Raw genomic sequence first — 21,768 nt, 5'->3', positions numbered from 1 at the left:
CCAACCGCCCCCCATCATTTTCACTCTTTCCTATAGGAACCGCTACCCTTGTTGTGTACAAAATGAAGAGAAGTCACTTGTCTGCATGACATGCCAACAAGGAAAATACAGTGGTGATTAACTGAGTTATGCAAATCAACAGGTAGGTTACAGATTCTGTTAAAGTAAGGAAATTATAGCTAGGAAAGGATATCTACCTACATTTCTAGGACACAAATACCAAACTTGCTAGTGGACTATATAATTGTCTCAATAGGACACCCTATTACCATAATATGGACACTAGAGAAGAATATAGTGATATATTTATTGATTTATTTTCGAGTATAAAATTTTATGTTCCATATTACTTTTCATGATTTGAGATTACGTATACAATTCACATTTAATCATTTCATGAGGTAAATTTTAACAATCATTATATACAAATCCAATTAATGGACGGAGCGTTGATTCAGGCAGTGCGGCAGATGTCTACAACGCGCGTTTCGACATACACGCCTTCATCAGGTAGCCGTCTATTGCACAAAATAGCCTATTCAGGATGAAAGTAAAGATGTATTATGGCTTCAAGTATTTTTCTTGATAGGTATTGAAAACACAATAAGCTGCGAATGGGCGTTAGCGTCTCGACTCAGTATAAGTGAGGGACAAAAACTGTAGCAGACCGGCGTTACTATTCTAGGCAAAAAATGGATGATGTTTTTTTGGGCAATTCACAATCGCTTCGTAGTTTCGGGAGACCGGCGTTACTATTCTAAACAAAAATAGATGATGTTTTTGGGCGATTCACGATTGCTTCATAGTTTCAGGGAGGATGAGGCATCACACACAACGATTGTTCCAGCCCAGAATTGGCTGCCGGAGTTCTCCTGAAAATGGAGGTAGCCGATGCCAGTATACTCTCGTCAGGACGTCGCAGGCTGCGCGTCAGCTCGTGATCCTAACGGTCCGAGGTTACAGATTCTGTTTCAGAAAATCGGGGAGGAGAAGCACAAGAGAACCCACTAATCATAGACGAGAACGTAGGTAGAAGCACATGGGATGGGAGAGCAACACAAAGTGCAGAAGGGAGAAGAGAATCACACTAGGAAGCAGCTGGTAAACACTGACACTCTTGTGGCGTGCTTAAGACAAAAGGAAAAAGTAGTTCCTCACAATTGAGCAGTGGAAGGACATAAGTACATTGGTTATACTCCAGAGGAAGGACCAAATCAGGATGCACAAGGCAAGCCATCCAATAAGAAGTAGGCAAATGAGTGGCAGTAAAGCCAAACCGTGGTAAGCACTGGTGTGGCTAGAAGTCCCTCTATGTTCTGGGTAAAACAACGTCTTAAGCAACCAGACTGCTGTGCTGTCTGACCCAAACTAACAACTGAAGTTTTCTCTGAGCAAAACAAATGTCCTGGCTTTAAAGTAATTGAGTCTTTGTTAATGTTCTAGTAGAGGTTAGTGGCTTTTCATTGCAACCATGATGAGTTCTAGTTTAAGTGAAGGTCTATAGCTAAACCAATCAATATTTAACAAAGTAACAAACTAAATACTGAAATAGAATATAGAAAAAATTATGATAATTTGTATCCCACATAGATCAAAACTAGTCACACATGAGTAATGGAAAATATATTCATTTTATTAATTAGAGATTTATTTATATACTTGTAAGATTATTATGAGTCATGGATGTTTGTATTGACCTCATATCTGTACAAAAATATTTTTTTGATTTCAGAAATTGATATTCGTTATAAACATTCATGTATAGCTTTTGAGCATGATAAAAAAGAACATATAAACAGCTAGACCATAGACACTTTTAGATGGAGGCAATGCGGTAGATAACCAACACGCGCGTTTCGGCATGTGGGCCTTCGTCAGGTTACCATCTATTGCACTTAAACAAGATATATCACGGTCAAATAGTATATTCTGAGTAGAGTACAGGCACAATTTAAGATGTAGAGAGAACACCAGCCAAAATGGACGATAGATCTATGTCACCTAGTTGGATAACTGGTCGAGAGTATAAATGTATCCACGTGTGTAATGAATATTCCAAACGTAAAAATATGAATGTGCCGGCAAGGTAAGGAGCCCTGAATGTCGAGCGGAGATGAGGCGCTATATTGTATTAACTGTCGGTATCCACTTCAAGATGGGCAGTGTAAAACCAGTAAGCATCACGTAGGATTAGCCTGGGATAAATAAAAAGGCACACTACAGAAAAATCAGTCTATATTCGCCTTAGAATCTGCTGAATAAATCCGTCGATCTGCAAGGGGATAGATATCTGAAAATTATGAAAAAGCGCAGTACCGGGGGTTCTGTTGGCGTGAGCCACGACGCAGGGATTCATAAGACCGCGATAAGTCTGTGATAGGTTCTCCCATTAGCAGCCCTTCTGGTGTTCAGCTGTCATGTCTGGCAGCTGGAGAGCCCTACTCTCTCCCATTCCCAGTACCTCATGGACCATTCTGCCTCTAATAAAAATTAATTCACCACTTTAGGAGTTCTCAATTTTTGAAGGAGGTTTATCTAGATAAACAGAGACTTTTGGTTGCACCCACATTGTACTGTGAAAGCAATCTTAGGAAGTTTTGTCTTATATGTCAAAACTGATGTTAAATGAATGACTGTCCCTCTCTCTAAACCAACAACACTCCAGTTTCTTACAGTGTCCTGATGCAACTTTATTATACTGAGAAGGCTGAAATGTGTCAACAAGTTTATTAAGGGCATGTGATGACACTTCAAGTAAAGTAACAGGATATCATTAAAGGAAAGAAAGGGGAAGGTATATATTTCAACCCCCTGTCAAATAGAAGTGCTTGTCAAGGTAAAGAAATGAAGAGACTTGGGTGTGTAAATGAAACTGTTCTCATATATATTAAACTGTATGGATTTTTTAAATCTTTAGTTGGTGTTAGTTACAATTATTTGTGACTTACTGGCCATATGGGGGATATTGAGAGGTGCAAGAAAGTGATTTTGTAAATGAAGGAAGAATGTTTGTAAAAATGCCTTCTTTTTTGGTAGTAAGAGACAGACTAATGCAGCTACTCTTAAAAAGTATCGACTCATTAACCCATGACCACAAAATATGGACAATGGAAGCAGGATGTTTTTACATATAGGTTTAGATGGTTGTGAGGCTTGCAACTTAGTCTCTTCATCTGCTTCTCCCTGCCGAAGAAATCACATTTTGACAATTGTAATATATCAAATATCAAATAAGTATGTCCATTTCAGCATGACATAATAATTTAATACAAACTCCTTTTTCCAGATGACTCTATCAATTCCTTATTTGGACAGTAGAACCATTTTTGTTAAGTGAACATAGTCCAAGTAGACATGTGAAAGTGTTTTTAGTGCACCTGCAGTTTCTTTATATCTTAACCTTGCTGTTCTGCACTTGTTTTTCACTAAGCACAAAACGCCTTTGTTCGGTGGACTTAGTCCTGCACTGATCCACCGAACAGTAGCTTCTTATAAACTGTGGGGGCTACGATTTATTGGAGAATTGTGTCCTGCAGTGATAAACATTCCAGTGCTTCTTTTACGGACTCAGTTGCCTGTCCCCCAGCCCAATGCAGAGTCAAATATATTCCAGATATAAATCCCTAAGTCTCCTTTGGTTCCTTTACTCTTGAACAGTGATTCTTGTATAATGTTGTATGAAATTGGTTTAATGGTTGAGACGGGGTGAAACCCTACTCAAGCAGAAACCGCAATCATTGTCAGGGTGAAGTCACAAGCAAACCTTAAATTGGCCTTTGCTAAACCCTCGGGTAGCTTGGCACAGAGTAATCTGAATGAGCTCAGAGGCAATGTGTAAAGTATTTGTGCAACACTTCAAACAGTAACACAGTAAAAACATACCGCGAAAATATCCCAAATTACTTTAGAAAAATATATCTAGACTATAATGACAATAATCCAATCGGCAGAACCAGAGGAATAAATATCTCAGTGAAAATAGCACCACAAAGCACCAAGGGCCTCCAGGCCCATAGGAATGAATGGCAATTACCGAATCGGTAAATACCGATTCGGTAATTACTGAATTGTACCGATTCGGCAATTTTTACAGATTTTTTTAGCTACATAGCATTTTCCGATTCTAAAATACCGAATCGGTAAAATTCGGTATTTTAGAATCGGTAAATATACTTTACCTACATCTGGCCCCTAATGTGGATATCTGGATATCTGTTTGTGCCGCACCGGGGCAAAGCTGCAATGCGACGTTCTGCATCATCATTGAGGTTCCCATCAATGATTGCTTGGGATACGAGGTCCATGGTGGAGATGCGTCATGCAGTCGCTGTGATACATCAATTCTAAGGGTATGTAAGACTATGATGCGAAAACATGCATTATTGCCGAAGGCTGCCATGCACGTGAGATTTGAGATGCTAGGGCCTGCGCTGGGAAAGCTTTGCACAGGCGGCATCTGTGAGGTGGGCTGTGAGGTCGATGTAGAGTTCTTTGTGTCAGGATAACCATTGCAGCAAGGGCAATGCATTGGTTGCTCAGGTCCACAGATGGGCTGGCCGAAAACCTTCAGGCTCACTTCCAAGGGTCCAGGACTGGGATGGCGCCACTTGGCAGGGTAGGACTCACAGATGGCAGAGTCCAGGTAATCGGTTCAAGGTTGTTGGAGCCTTTAGTCCCTGAGAATCAACTCAGGAGGTCAGCCAACAAGCTCTTGTAGTCGTTTTGTTGCCCTGGGTTCAACAGATGTAGGTCTGTCCCTTCCCACCCAGGCAACACGGCAGCAAGTCACCACAGCAGGGCAGCAGTTCCTACAGAACTGCAGGCCGCAGAGTGGCAGTCCTTTCAGCAGCAGAGCAGTTCTTCCTGGCAGAGTATCAACAGGCCCAAAAGTTTACTGAAGAGGTGGTGCTTGAGATCAAATATTTACCTGGTGATCTTCGACTAGAAGGTGGGAAAAACTTCTAGAGGTTTCTCTTTGAAGTTCACAGGAATCCTGCCTTCACCATCCTGGCTCCAGACTAATTGCAGGGGATATGCAGCCCTTTGTGTGGAGGCAGGGCACAGCCCTTTGAAGTGTAGATAGGACTGTGCCCAGGTCCGTGCTCCCATCCTGCCATTGATTGGCCCATCTAGGCACACCTAAGCTCTCTATTGTGTGTGGCTATCTAGGAGAAATACACAATGACTAACTGAGCTATAGCCAGTCATATGACTCGGGGACAGGCTATATGCACCAAATGGCGAAGGCAGGAAAATGCCAACTTTCTAAAGCTACAAAAAAGTGAAGTATCTAACTGACTATTTAATTGTGCGATCAACTATTCACCAGACTCGGATGAAAATCCCAGACAAGATGGTCTACATCATTTAATTATTCCTTATTGAAAAATTATTATACATGTTTGTTAGAAGTACTCCTGATGGAGATGAGCATCACTTCACAAGTTACACAGTGTAACAATTAGATAAAAAAGTGAACCAAAAACAAATGAAACACAATGCATTGGTGATTTCACAAAGAAAAACTTCACAGTACAAAATCAAGTGAAGACACAACATAGATATATCAATTGAAACTATTACCAGTCAAGGACAAAAGGTAAAACAGTACCCCATATAAAGAGGAGAATAATGGTTCCCAGATATATATTCCTTTTTGCATAAAAACAATTTACTCCCATTGGATGGTATCCTAAATGTGTACCATTTAATAAGTTTCACTGGTTATAAGGGGTACCATATTGCCTTTTTTTGTACAACTTTCTAAAACGGGCATTTTCAAAATTGTAAATTAAAAATCAGACTTTATCATGAGAGAGGATTTATATTATGATTCCAAAGACAACAAACATGAACTGGTTACCTGCTCCCATTTGGAAATTACAGCTTATTAAATGTAACACAGTTACTCCAATGTTTTACAATGGGAGAGGTAGGCCTTGCAGTAGTGAAAAACAAGTGTAAGAGCTTTTCACTACCAGGACATGCAAAACATAAAATTAAATATCATACTTTTAAATACACTGCGCCCGGCCCTCTGTGCTGTCCCGGCCCTACCCTTTGGGGGTGACTTGTATTAAATAAAACAGAAGGTTTTGGACCTGGCCAAAGGTTTGTTTTGCCAGGACGAAATTACATTTTAAAACAGCACACCAAGACTGCAATTTCAGGCTTGAAACGTGTTTAATGGGTACTCAAGCGGGTGGCACAATCAGTACTGCAGGCCCACAAAGAGTATTTAATTTGCAGGCCTGGGTATATGTGGCACCACTTAAATAAAGAGGTTCAAGTAAATTAAATAGGCCAACTGGGGATAAGCCAATGCTACCATGATTTAATGAGGGAGAACATGTCCTTTATCAGTGGTTAGCAGTGGTAAAGTGTGCAAAGTCCTATGGCAAGCAACAACGAAATCATCAAAAATGGAGGAGGAAGGCTACAAGTTTGGGGGAAGACCACCCTAAGGCTGATGGGTCTGACAATGTGGTTCTGTCTCTTCCTGCTTTAACAGTTCTAAAGAGAAACCAGCTCCTCCATCAGTGTGGACAGGCAGAGGGTATACAAGGGACTGCTGCTGGAGATTTAAAGGACGGCGAAGTGCTGCCACCTTGTGACGAAGACTGGATCTGGTACCGGGACAAGTGCTACTATTTTTCCGTAATACAAGGAAACTGGACGGAGGCTGAAGACTCCTGCGCGGCCCTGAACTCCACCCTGGCTTTGATTGACACCCAGCAGGAACTGGTAAGAACTGTGACGATGTGTCATTTACTACGTGCCCCGTTCTCTCCTATTCATGTGAGCTCTCGATGGGGATTTTATCATGAATTAAGTTTGTGCACACATAGCGGTATTGGCAAGTGAATTATTTACTGTACTGTGTGTTGGCATGTTTGATTGGCTGAAGCTAACACAGGCTGCATTGCAGGATGGGTAATGGTTTACTCCCAGGTCGTCTTTCCCTTTGCTTGAGAAACGCTGTATCAGCCGCTTCGAATGATGTTTCGTTTGCTTTCTCTTGTGAATGTTTATTTTACACAATTCCTAAATTATGTGTTAATGAGCACCTGTCGAAGTACTGTTTGAGCCAAATGTATCTTATGTTGCAGACAGCTGAAGCCCAGGGGCAGTTAGAAAGCTGGCATTGTCTTTATACTGAGGAAAACGTTTTATCTGTCTGTTCCTCAACCCAATTGGTTCCTTTTTTGGGAATCATATGTTGGGGGAGTAAAATGTTATACAAGACTGATTTTAAACTAATACAATGTACACCTACAGCGGAAGATGCACGAGATGCCCTCTGCTTCTTGTTAAAAGAAGCTGTTCCTGCTTTTCAGAGGCCATCATGCTCACACCTTCACTCTGACTTCCCCTGAGCTTTCACTGTGCTCAGCAGATAGGGCATTCCCTTTGAGGAACTGATTTTGATCTACTTTATTTGAGACACCTTAATCATTTTCTGCTACCTTCATGATTTCAATTTTGCAAATCTAATACTCTGTCCTTTCTGTAAAGCATGTGCTTGACTTTATTGAACTGTATCGATTGTGATGAGTAGCCTCGGCTGGAACTGAAGAGTCATCGGTGTGAGTGCAGTCTGCACCAGAGTTTGCACCACAATATGCGCGGTGCAAAGTGCTCTACGGCTACAAACTCCCGTTTCTTCATCCAACACAAGTCATTTTGTACCTGTCCGTCCAACCTACACTCTCTGCTCCTTCGACTGTCTTTATTTCATAAAAGCGCTCAGGCCCGGCCTCTCAAAATGCATCCTTCGGCTCTCACAAGCCAGGATGCTCCTCGAGGTTGTAAGTCTGATGTCTGGAGGTCATCCTCTGGCGTGGGAAGCGTATAAAATGCATGATGTACTTTATTCCAAGAGGCATGTTTGAGGGTCTACAACAAAGGCGGACAGAAGAGTAATCTGGAATGGACGTCGTCCAACATAGGTCACAGAGGGCGCAGTCTATCCAAGATATTCAGGCTACCCATAGGTTGATAGATAAGGAAGGGGTCATTGCAGAGTCTAGTGAGGAGTCCACATCTCTATAGGCCATGATACAGAAAGTGAGAGATTCACAGCCAAAGAAGCCAGAAGCACTTTCCCAACATCGGTGTTAATGATGTGAAGGGCTTCTTCTCTTGATCACCGTGGGGGTAGATGAGAAGCATTGCAGGATACCTAAATATTCCTGTTTGGAAACTGGCTTCGGGAACATGTGCAGCCAACTTGAAGTGAGGTCCTCGTTCAATAGGATCCTGTGAGACCTACTGGGGCCATATTACACAAAGTGCCCCCGGGGGTTGGGGGGGCGGGGCAATGGGCATGTGTGCCCTCTTTGACCGCCGTGCTGGCCTTCAAGTCTGTGCATTGGCACAATGTGTAGCAGGCCCCAGTTCAGGTGCTCTGACTCTTAAAAAATATGTCAAGTTGGTAAAATCCTAATTGGCAAATCTGAATTGCGTAAAACCTCCTAGTACCCGGGGCCTGTAGTTTTAAGGTCACTTCGATTGCAGCACTTATTGTGCCACCATTAGAAGTGACAGGGTCAAATATGAGCACGGGGTCTGCAACTTTCAAAATAACTCTTTTCAGGGGTAAAACCTTCCTCTTAATACGTATGTCACTGTCAAGGTAGATCTTAAATGCCCATACGGTAGAGTGCATTTTATATAAAAGTTGGGCATTTGTAGTCAATGTTTGACATGCCCTGGCACTGAAAAATCTCTAAAGTTGTTTTTCACTGTGGCAAGGCTGTATTTTCCATAAAAAAGCACTAGTTTACTTTAATACATTCAGTAAGGCCAGTTCCTTATTGTCAATAGCTAGATAAATAATTCAAGGACGTATTGTACAAATTTAACAAAATCCCACCTAACGGTAGTCACATTTTGTCTAACTTTTAAAGAAAATGTGACTTTAGGCCTCTGGAGGTCTTTCTGATTAAGTATTCAACGGTCACCTGGGAGCCTGATGGATCCCCTGCAAGGAGGTGTGAACGGTTTCCAAGAAAGAGAACAAAGGGGCCTTGGGTGGGCGAGGCGCTACACCCTTTGTCAGGATGACTTGTGGGGATGTGCTCCCAGAACTTGTTACACTTCAAAGAACCCTACTGTACCTGGCACAAGGCTTGCCCCTCCCTTTTGTCTCTTTGTTCAGCCAGTCTCCAATACCAGTGGGAGGGGGAGCTATTCCAGAACTGGTTTAGAATGATCTGGGAGCAGGGTTTGCCCATTTCCTTAGGTACACATCTGAGTAGGTCAGGAAGCTCTTCCAAGGGGAAGAAAGGTTCTGCCATGTTGGATTTAGTAGGAGCAGCGCAGTGTGGGAATGTTTGCTGCTAGACAAATAGGAACTGTTTGAAAAATGGGTAGGATTACCCATGGAACCTTTTCTCTGTTGGTCAGGGAAAGGCCAGGAGTCACCTCCCACCCACAAGCAAGACCAGGCATGCATGTGGCACCCCAGGGTTACCTTTTTCAGAACACTACTGGACCCTTGAAAGGCACAAGGGCTGCACCTGCTGTTGAGACCCATGAGGAGAACCCCAAGGGCAGGACCTGCTCCCGCTTATACCCAGAACAAAGGAATGAACTCCAATGATCATTTGGATGACCTCCTGGCAAGAAGCCTATTTTCCTGGAAGAACCCTACTGACCAGTTCCAATTGCACCTGGCCTGGACAAGCCTGGCGGCCTCTGTGGAGTGAGGCCTGATCCCCAGGATCTGTTTGTGTGATCCTGGAACCCTTGATTAGTGTTTGTGTGCTCCTCCTGCCTAATCCTAATAGTTGGGACTGAAAGAAAATTCCAGTAAGTTTGCCCAGAGAACTATTGCTCGACCCGTGCTAACCTAACAGTCAATCCAGCGAAGACTCACCACCTGTGGTTCTGACTTTGTCGCAGCTGCCTCTTCGGTCTTTTCTGCAGCACCAACTCCGATTCAGTAGCCCAATGCTGACCAGCATCTGATGACATTGAAACCTTTTCAGCCACAGCCGGCAGCCTTGCCTGGCTAAGGGAAATCTGACATACAAAAAAATAGTCTAAATTCTAATGTAAAAATGTTCACAGGGTTCAGTGCAGAGCTGCACCCAATCAATCCAAGTCTTTCGGGATGCAAACTTTGGCCTTTTCCCACACTGAGTGTTTCCTACCTTCTTCAACTGATTCACCGAGACCTCATCCTTCATCAGCATGTCATCAATAAGTCCATCTTTGAATCCAGCCTCTAGCCATGCCCTCCTGAGGACTCTGCCGCCTTTAAAGTTTTCTAAGGGTGAAGGTAACTCTGTAATCCGGGAGAGCCTGACCCATGTATCTGACTTGCGCTCCATAGCGGTAAGCCTTAAAACTTACCTTTCACCCAGTCCAAGGCAACCAATTTACCATGGGTGCGCTTTTTGGTCCATTTTTATTTAAACCTTTCAATTTTCATATCTCTAGATTCCCTTATTGGATTTTTGTCATTTAAGTCACTTTTTGATCATTAAAATATTCTCTATATTTATAAATTGGAATGGTATATTCATTGTGTTGTTTTTTACTTTTAAGCTGTTTTTTGTAATTCTAAATGCTATACACATTTTCTTACGTTAAGCCTGTTTGCTCTGTGCCATTGCTACCAGGGGTGGAGCTCAGGTTTAAGTTATTGAACCCTTTACTCGACCTAGCAATAATAGTGTGTTGCAAAGTCATCCTGTGCCCTGCGCACCCCCTAATGTTTTTGCTGATTGGTACTGGTAAAAACAGACTCTGACCAACCCTGGGCTCTGCCTATTTGGGCCAAGGCAAGTGCTAGAGTGAAAGAGGCTCTTCGAATACAGTTAAAACACCTATATACACTAGGGTACACTATGGGTTTAGGGTATGATTGACTTGACCTCCACTATAATTGCCCTAGTGCATAATAGGGCATGGGTATTGAAACTAAGTTTAAGTCCCTAGTATATATTAGGGCATGGCAGTTTAGAGCCCAGCATCCCTTTCTGCACTTGCATGTTTGAACTGCTGAAGCCTAATGTCAGTTAAAAAGCAACTGGGTTCATTGACTGCTTTTAAAATGCTAATTGTGTCCAAGCTCGACTTTGATGTTTAGGGTATTTAAAAATGGATTAACTACAATGTTTGTGCATATTAGGTACCCCCAGGGTTTTCCCTATGTGTCCGTGGGGGTGGGGGTGGGGAGGGGACAGGTTTTTATAAGAAGGACTCTTATAAAATAAAAGCAGTTTTATATGCCATGGGTTGAGTGAGATTGTACATTTAATTCCCCACATTGTGAGAAAGGGCTTCACAAAATCGACTTGCTAGGAACACTGTCCAGTGAGGATCTGCAATATGTTTACACATTCAGAACCCCTAAAGTTTCCCCTAGGTGTTCCAGGGGTGGGGCTCCTGTAGATATATGCAGGGTCCTTATAAAATATGTTTTTACATGCCCTGGTGTTGGAAAATCGCTTGTCATTTTTCCCATTGCAAATCCCCTGCCACATTGGTTAACATGGCAAGAAGTTATTAACTAATCATTCCCGCTAGGAGAATCCTGAGAATGTCATTCAAAGACTTCTTCGAATGGTATTGATGAATCCAACAATATGGTATTGTTGAATTTCTCCTCAAGTGTACAGACAAGAAGTTATAAGACATTGTCTGTATGCCAAAATTCAGCCTTCCAGTGGTTTGTCCCGATTGGTCAGAGTTAAGTGTATTAGCCATGCTCCTTTGATGAGGAGATACATAGCCCCTGGAGTTAGAAAGCTTTTCTGGGAGGGCAGGGTTCTGCTACATAAGAATTCCAGTGCGGGAGGAGGGGTGGTAAACAATATCCTTCAATGGAAGGAGAAGGCAGGCAGAAGAAACCAGTTTCATTTACACATATTCTCTTTGAACCTAGCCAGATGGTAGGATTAAGTAAAGAATGAGCAGGTGTAAGAGGGAGAGACAAAGGAGTTTAGCCATCCCGGAGGTGTGTTCAGCTATCTCTTCTCTTCCTGCTGGAAAATCAGCCATGATCAATTTGAGAGAATTGGTGCTCTCTGGGAGGAAACAGTGCCACATTTTACAGGATGTGGTCATACCCTGTGGTGTTACCCTGCACTTTATTGGACAGGAGTGTCCTCCTGCTTGACCTAGAGAACTTGGGATCTGAGGGAGGCAGAGCCTCTCAGATCTGCTGCATAAAACTTAAGAGAGAAGAAAGGTCCATGCTGAGAAGTTTGATTTGCACCAACTGGGTCCTGCACGCTGTACAATGTGCCGGCTGCACAATCCAGAACTACAGCCCTGTGAACTACCTTGCTTCAAAAGGTCTAAAGCATGGGCTCTCTGCAAGCTACAGGTAATCAGCTCACCTGGAACATCACCACCAAGAATACGTAGCCTGGAGTTCTACCAGTGGATTTGTAATGGTTTTGTCTAAGTGGATTGTGGGAACTGAAGTTCAAAACTTTCAAGGACCATATTGGCACTTCCAGACCCTTGGAGTAAAGGATGGAAGCTTTGGGGTACTTCAGGAAGAAGTTCCAGAAGTTTGGAGCAACTTTGGAAAAAAGCTCCATAAATGCACCGACTGGACCTGGCCAGCCAAGCCGGCGACCCTCAACCGCAAGAAAGCCTGCCTTCCCGGGTCGTCCTGCTGTAAAGCTCCGGAGGTCCGACTTCCAGTAGGCTGAAACCCAAGCCAGCGAACCCTCACCGAATCAGGCCTGGTGAAGAGCTTCAAGGGACCCCGCTAGAAAAAGCTCTGTAAAAGTTTGTAAGTCCAAACGTAAGAGAGGTTACGGGGACCAACCACGGCAGCCAAGCTGCCCATCTGCAACGGCGAGTCGGCCTAGATCCCTGATTGCTCCTGCTGATAAGCTCCAGAGGTATGATCTCCATAAGTTTGACTGGGAGCTCGTTGCAAGGTTAGCTGGCGAATTCTCACCAAATCCGGACTGGCTGAGAACTTTGAGGAACTGCGCTCAGGGCTCCATTGTGGTTGACTTGAAACCTTGACTTTGACCCGGCCTAGGGTGACCAGATGTCCCAATAGGTGCTACAGGTTTCTACGTGCTATACAGCGCTAAATCTTTAAAAATTCATAGCTCCAGTTCCCAACATTGAATTATTTTCATTTTGGTGTCATATTAAAGATAAAAATATTTTCTATTTTTATAAATTGGTGTTGGATTTTTATTGTGTGATAAATGCTTTGCATACCTGCCTTTAAAGTTAGGCATGCCTGCTCACAGTCGAGCTACCAAGGGCTGAGCAAGGGAATCATTTTCTAAGACTTATTCTGGGCCCTATATTGTGTTAGTGGTATTATTGCCGGTGGTAAATGCATATCTTACACTACTAATAGCCCACTGTTTTGTAAAACTTCTGTTTATTAGAAATTCCTTGCAAGGTACAACAATCATAGCATTACTATATTCATCACAACCCACTCTTTTAACAGTGTGGCGGTAGCCACTCTGCAATTATAGTTAGGGTGACGAGGGATTTATTTTATTTTTGTCCGTTATTAACTTTGCACCCGTTTGATAAATGTCTGCAAAACTTTGCATCCCCTAGCCCAAACACCACAAAACTTTTAGTACTCTGGCAATAAAACAGGGGAAGCAGGTCTGCAAAGAAAAAAAGGGGGGGTCCAAAATCTAGAGTTAAGTCCAAGATAGTTTACATTGACTTTTGTATTTTGTGTAGCGTGAAAACAGTCCGATTTTGATATTTGGCAGGATTATATATTATGGTGTGCAGATGATTCTGTGGGGCTACTGCAGGTGATTTGGGTAAGTATTTTTTAAGTTTAACGTGTTTTAAATTTGGTGATATCTATCACAGTAGTACTCATGGTACTATCAAGGTACATAGCGATGACAAGTCATGAGCTGTTTAGCTATTAACTGCCTTAACAAAAGTTAAAGGCAGTCTTATCAGTCAATAAAGAATTACTTTCTGTTTTATAATAGCCAGCCCTGTTGGCTTTGCCAGTGCCTGCTACAGTAACCATTTTATTCTGGAAAACTATTTAGCCAAATGCGTGCATAAAACAACTAAATGTGCGATTCAGTTTCTACGTTTAACTTCATTTAGCGAGTCACTATTTGTTATGTTTAAAAAAGTTAAACCCCGCAATCCCCCGTGAGAAGATATCTCCACACTGAGGACTTGGAGAAACAGAAAAAGACCAGGAGACCCTTAAGGCAGAAACACACAAGTTTTACGTTTTTTTAAAATTGTGTATGAGCTGGGCAAGAGAGGAGGAATTCCGTTCTGGTTTTGTCTCCTTTTTTGTTCCTGCAAAGTGGGGAGGGAGGGGAAGACCGTCAGGGGGTCTAACAACATGGCTGAAAGTTGACTTGGGCTGTACTGCTAAGACTCTGATCACCGACTCAGACGACATACAAAGTACTCTTTTGGAGTGGCCTAATATGTCCAAATTGGTTATTATTAATGTTTATTCTAGGCCGGTGAACATTGCGGCAGAGTCAAAAACAATTGACAAGCTTTCCAGGTACTTAGATAAGGTCCCGCAGGGTGCAATGATTGTCATAGGTGGCGATTTCAATTCACATTTTGAGCCCTTGGTGGACCAGTTAGATGGTCTGATACTGGAAGAGGATCATTATTGGAAAATCCCTCGGGTGGTGGGCTCATCACCAAAATCCTGGTCTCCTTTGAATGTTCAATTGCTCTCCCTAACCCTAGCCCACTCTATTAGGGCGTGCGATGGTCGGGTATCTCCGGATATCCCAGCCAGGTGCACCTACAACAAAAGTGGACAAGAGTCACGCCTGGACTACATTTTTGTTGAGACCAAGGCATGGCCTAAGGTGAAGGAGTTTAGGGTGGAGGACCGAGGTGATAGCGATCACAACGCTCTGATCTTATGCCTCCACTCCCCTACTATTTTCATCCCTACACCTCGGTGTGAGAGTGGTCCGGTCAACAGAGCAACATTGTCGAGCAATAGGAGAAGGATTAGGTGGGACTAAGTACTTACTCGCCCAGACTTGTTGTCAGAGATCTACGGCCACGTAGCTGAGGCATTAGAAGCAGCTAGTGCTCTGCTTACTAGGGGTGCTTCCCCTTCCCTGCTCGACGAACTGGGGGTGTTATATCAGGCTCTGACAGCTAGCCTTGCAGGGATGTTTAATCCTGCGGGAACTGGGATCAGGCCAGGCAGAAAACCCTCCTGGTTTAACCAAGCGTGTAGGAGGGCGAAAATCGATATTATTCATGCCTTGAAGCAGAACAGAAGCAGGGACCAAATTAAATTAAAAAGGTCAGCCTACCGGTATCTGATCCACCATGCAAAGAAAGAGTGGGAGGTCGATCACTGGGTGAAATTGGTTCAATCACTGGCAGTGAAAGACCCCCGCAATTTCTGGCAAATTGTAAATACAGGATCAGTTGATCCCGTGGCGGCCGTGGCACCCAACATTGCCGCTGAGGTTTGGGAGGATCACTTTGGGAAGTTATATCCGGGAGACAAGGACTGTGATATCCCTGAGTGGCAGGCATCAGTGTCAACTCCCCATGATGGTTCTGAAGGGAGTGAATTTTCTGTTGGGGAGGTGGAAATGGCGATCATGAGTCTACCTTCTGGGAAGGCTCCGGGTCTGGACAGAGTCCCTGGGGACCTTCTTAAACATGAACCACGGGTCTGGGCACCCTATCTAGCATCTATTTTTAATGCCATATGGGGAGGCATGTCGGTGCCTGATACTTGGCTGGGGGCAGAGATTGTCCCTATCTATAAGAAGGGATCGCCTCTGCTCCCGGCCAATTATAGGCCAATTAGCCTCATCGATGTGCCTCAAAAACTCTTTGCTAGATTAATCTTAAATCATATCTTAGACTGGACAGAGGAACATTCTATCTTGAGCCCTTACCAAGCCGGCTTTCGAAGGAATGTTTCTACAACAGACCAAATTTTCCATCTTAATATGATTTTTTGGAAGGTTGTGAAGGCTGGTGGGGGTGCACTTTATACAGTCTTTGCAGATCTACGCGCAGCTTTCGACTTAGTTCCACGTCGGAAGCTGTGGACTATGTTGGGTGAACTAGGGATCCCACCCCCACTCTTAAATATCCTGATTCGCCTCCATGCAGGAAATTATGCCCAGGTCAGAAGTGGCAGTGCTGGGTTCCTAGCCGCTCGATTCCCCGTTGGCCGGGGGGTTAGACAGGGTTGTGTCTTGGCACCGACCCTGTTCTGCCTCTATGTCAACGGGGTAATTGAGCATCTGGTGTCCGTTGCGGATACCGATGCCCCGAAGCTTGCGGGGTCTAGGATTCCGGTGATCATGTTCGCGGACGATACCCTGCTCTTATCAAAAACACCGATGGGTATCCAGCGAGTCCTGGACGGCTTTGTTTCTTTTTGTCAGGAGCACGGACTTGAAATCAACACCTCCAAAACTGAATTTATGATTTTTAATCCACCTCCCAAAACACGTCCAAACCCTGTCATTGAGGGAGTACACCTTGACAGGGTGTATACCTTCGACTATCTTGGCCTGACCCTCGATGAATCATTTAATTGGGCACACCATCAAGTAAGATCACAACTCAAGCTGACCCAGATTGCAGGGGGCATTGTCAAACTACTGAATAAATCTGCTTTTAAGCCGCTTGGCCCACCCTCTTGAAATTTACAAACTAAGAGCACGTGGGGCAGTAACTTACGGGGCCGAGCTTTGGGGTTTTAAGCCTGTGCCGGGGATTGCAGTTGCAGAGAATAGGTTTCTCAGGCAGCTGGTAGCTTTACCACCAAGCACCCCCCTGGTTCCTCTTAGACTTGACTTGGGGATCCGGTCCATAGAAGAAGATCTGGCCCTAAGATCATTAACTTTCTGGAGGCGGCTCTGGGTTACCCCACAGTTGAGTGTCTATTGGGGAGAGTTATCTGAGATCTTGCGACTACCTAATGCTGCTAAACTATCTTGGCTTATTTCACCTCAGAGGGGAACTTTTGAATCTAGGCCTTGAGGCACTGTGGACTGACCCGGAGCAGGCATGTGTTGGCATTTCGAGACAGCAGTTGGCTAATCTGTTCCGGGAAAACAAAAGGGCACGCTTACTATCTACCAAGGACATGGGATCATTAACAGCTACGTTCCTAGTAATCAAGGATAACTATCTCTTTGAGCAAGTCCTGGATGACATTAGCCCCACTATGTCGAGAAAGCTTTTTTTTCAGTGGCGTCATGGTTCCTTGCCAATTAGAGCGCTGACTTCGAAATGGACCATTTCATCCTCTGGGAGTTGTCCAGGATGTACTGCTAGTTTTGAAAGTGAGGTTCATGTGATCTTTTTTTGCCCTGCCTATGCCACTCCAAGGAGGATTTGGCTTGTCCCATTATGTAAAAACCTGGGATTAACACACTGTGCCCAAGCCTTCAGGATTCTTAAGTCCGATCTTAACCCGGTTGTTGTTTTCGCTGTAACAAAGTTTCTAGCAGCAATGTGGTTTAGGAGGAGGTCTCTGTTGGAACCCCCTAAAGACTAGATCTATGACTGTGACTGGACCACCTGGGGGTTGATGTGCCCTAATTTGTGCTGGGTTTTGCTTAATTTGCACTTTAGCACCGTTTAAGGCATCAGTTTTAATGAAATGTTTATTGGTTAATTTTTACTTTTGTTTTAGCATTTTTAAATGTATACATCTGTAACTGCTTTTTTATGACAAACACACTGTCGAAATAAAGAACTTATGAAGTATGATCTAACATACGTCACCAATTCAATAGAAGAGTGTTCCAATGGACTGCAGCAAGATGTGAAAAGAGTGACTACCTATTCTTATTCTGTAGATACGCCTTGTAGTGATGGTAGCCTGCGCAGCTGATCTTAGGGCACTAACAGGATTATAAAAATACATTTTACTCTGCAGAGGATGCAAGACAACCACAGATGGCAGAGTAACTTAAGAATAGCATGTCCATGCCTGCAGCTAATGCAGACTTCACAGATTGCGGACATAGATGTTTCGGCTGGTAGATTGCAAACCATACGTGCTGCTGCATTCTGAAGGAGCTGCAGGAATGAAGACTGATAGTCTGCCATACCCATGTACAGAGAATTCCCACAATCCAGCCCACTAGTAAGGAGTGCCTGATCTATGGCTTTCCGACAGTGGATGGGGATCCATTAAAATCCTGTGCCGTAGCCCATGATGCCGTAGGAGGATCTACATACCGAGATAACCCCACCCTTCAGGGAAAGATTGTCTTCCATTAAGATCTCTAAATTCCTTGCTGCTTTCTTGAGGGTGGGCAGGCCCAAACATACTTGGCCTCCAGGTATTTTTCCAAATGGAAATTGCCTTCCCTAATAGGATCACCTCAGTTTTATTCCCATTATATTTCAAGCAATGACTTTGCATCAACGTGGCTAGCGATGTCTGACACCACTTGTGGATTCAATATTTTCTGTAATTGATACAATTAGTTGAGTATGGTTCGCATAAGATATAACCGTAAAAGTCCAACACCACACATATATGTGCGACATGCACTCTTTTGCCCAAGGATATTGGGCACTCGTTACATTAACCCAAAGTTCAGTACCACTGCAGTGTGAAAGGACACTAGGAGAAGAAAGATGTTTTCTGAAAATATATTTTTAATATATTTAATGGTTCTGAATAGAAGACTCGTACAGTATTTTTTTTCTCGTTTCATAATAAAAAGCAATGATATAATTTCATGAAGTTAAAAACCGTTGCATCATACATTAAGAAACATGATTATCTTTCCATAATGCTGCAAAACTAAATAATGCAAAAAAAAAACTTCTTTGTGAACTTGTCCGAGAAACAAAGATGGGCAGGACTAATAATCTATTCAATATTGCTGATCTGTTTCCACATTATACGTGATCCCTTAGTCATAAAACCACTATAAGTAATTCTGGGATTGTTTATAGGCCTAGTCTTTTAAATTTCATTGACGTGTTTCTGTGGATTCAATGGCTTTTACCACCTCCTTCAGGACAGACCTATAAATTCTCCAACTTACGATAAAATTAATAAGTAAGTGAGGGAAGCCAAATTCCTATTCAGAACCTGTGCCATGCCGCCGGTGTTCCAATAGGGCTTTTTCAACCATGGTTCCAACCAATTGGGATACAGCCTAATCAAATAAAAACATCCCTTATGTAGATGTCCCTAAATGCCTGTATTTAGCCACTACTCAATCAATCAATCAGCTTTATTTGGTATAAACATATAAAACCATAATAAAAGTTATCAATACATAAAAATATAAAAGATAGCCCAATTCATCACTATTAAAAATTATCGATACATAAAATATCAAAAAAAATAACACAATTCATCTCGGTTAAAACCCATTCCAAGAGAGTCCTTGTTGATTCAGAGCCTGGGGTGTAAAGTTACATACATGTACCATTGACCCACAATTAAGATTTGAAACCGTTAAAACAGTGAGATCTGGGGCCTCTTTCTTGAGTATGTACATCATTGAAGTGGCATCGACCAAGGCAGGACCTAGCCTTCAAAGCAGATTTCAGGAAACAGAGAACAAAGAAAATACATTATTTATGCAACAACTGTAAATAGATAAAAACTGGATAGGCCTCTGAAAAATTAATCTTCTTTAAAATCAGGGCGATAAAAGTTTTTCGAGGGACTTTATAAAGTTTACAGAATAATGTGGAGTGAAGCAGATCATGTGGAAACTCATTGTCGCAGCCACAGGGTGTTAACACCTGGCCTCTGCTACCCCCGCGGGATAGCCAACAAAAAATGGAAGAGATCCAGTCTAAACCTGGTTAATAAAACCTGTTCATATGTACTTAAAACTCCCAAGAGATATGGCTCAGTAGACTCAAAATTGAGATGATTTTGTGGGACGGACACCCACCTGCATAACATAGGATTTATAGTCTTTTATAGATAGAACCCACTCTGACATAAAGGCAGAGAATGGATCAAGGAGGGTTTGTAGCCCCCCTGGCGCTCCTAGGAAAAAGGACTGCGTCCTCTGCGTATAGGAGGACAAGGAGACCACGGTGGCTAACGTATGGATAATCTACCCCTGTTAACAATAGGGCTTTATCTAAACCATTGTTATCTAGATTAAACAAAAAGGGTGCTAGAATGCACCCTTGGCGTACACCTCTCCTTATGTCAAAATTGCGTGAGACTCTTAAATCCTGCGAAAATCTAACATGGGCCTTGGTTGCATGATGAATATCTTCTAAAAAATAAACAATGTTTCTATCTACCCTCGATATCAATCATGGACTGCCAGAGTTTGGTCCTATTCATGTGATCAAACGCCGAGGACAGGTCCATGAATGCAAGATGAATGGTACCAGAACGAGCAATTGTATATTCGTTAGGAATCATGGTTAGGTTAAGGCACTGGGCTACGGTGGACTGACCTGGGCAGAACCCATACTTAACTTCTGATAACGTAGCATGTTTCACTGCCCAGCTAGTCAACCTTTCTAGAAGTGCTCGGCCCACCACCTTAACCACCGAATTCAACAGTGAAATTGGTCTGTAACAGTGGGTGCTATCACGATTTCCCTTTTTAAAAACTGGCACAATGGTCAAAGTGGCCCAGGACTCATGGCAACCTGTCCTTACTGCAACATTAGCTACTGCCGCAAGGACCGGTGCCCCAAAAACTGGATCAGATTTATAGAGATCCGGAGGGATACCATTGGGTCCTGGGGATTTGTTGCTAGTCAACCTAATGATACCCTCCTCGATCTCTTCTATGCTACAATTCAAGTCAGGGCTGACTGTCTCACGGTTTGGCGGGCCATTTAGCTCAACAGGGCTCTCAAACATAGTTTCTAAGTGCAGCACCCACTCATCCTCTGTTATATGTGCGACTACTGCACAGCCTTCATCATGGTTTAATAGAGGACTGTAAATAATGCCCCAGAATTATCTTGAGCTGGCACTCAGCGTGCTAGCCTCAATTGACCCTCTCCATGCCTCTTCCTTCAAGGCAGACTTATGTTTGGCCAGTTCCAGCTTATAGTTTTTTCAACACAATCTGACCAGGGTCTGATTTCTTGGGCTACTGTTTAAAGCTTCCTGCAGCTCTCTATCTGCAGGAGGAGTCAAACCATCTTGGGGCCTGTGTGGCTGGGCATCGGCCCGGGATGCTTAAGAGGTTATCTACTTTGGCAGCGATGGTATCTCCCCAGAGATGGTTGCGATGAGGTGTACAGTGCTAAGTCGCTAGCATGTGAGTCATTCACTGACTTATAGAATTTATCTGCAGAGATCTGTGACCACTTTAGCCTCCTTCTACCTTCTGTTGGTCGCACAGACCCGCTTTGCCCAACTCCTCACTTGGGCACCAGTAAAGAACTACCGATTTTGACACACAAGGGATGATAGTTACTATAGGTGCTTGCTTGGATCTTGAATCCTGTGAGAAGAGTTTTTAAAGACAATACAATTAATATAAAAATGATAAGTGAGCCTCCGCCTCTCCCTTTGAATGAGGGAACAGCAGCCTGGCTACGGGGGTCACATCTAGATAACAGAACATTTAATCAAATTTGTGAAGAAAATCATTCAACATGTCTCCTTGTGAGGAGTGTTCAAAATGAATTCCCCACACACGTGGACATCCCGGGTCGGCCAACATTGCCGCCCCCGGGACTCCACATGGGTGAATGTTGAAATACTCAGCAATCATGAGGTTTTGAAGAGCGATATTACAATGTTGCCTTATGAAAGAACCCAACGTAGTGATGTTACACCCACCCATAGGACTTTTTTGG

Source organism: Lissotriton helveticus, chromosome 7, assembly GCF_964261635.1.
Source record: "Lissotriton helveticus chromosome 7, aLisHel1.1, whole genome shotgun sequence".
Lineage (NCBI taxonomy): Eukaryota > Metazoa > Chordata > Amphibia > Caudata > Salamandridae > Lissotriton > Lissotriton helveticus.
Note: the sequence above shows the minus strand (reverse complement) of the source record.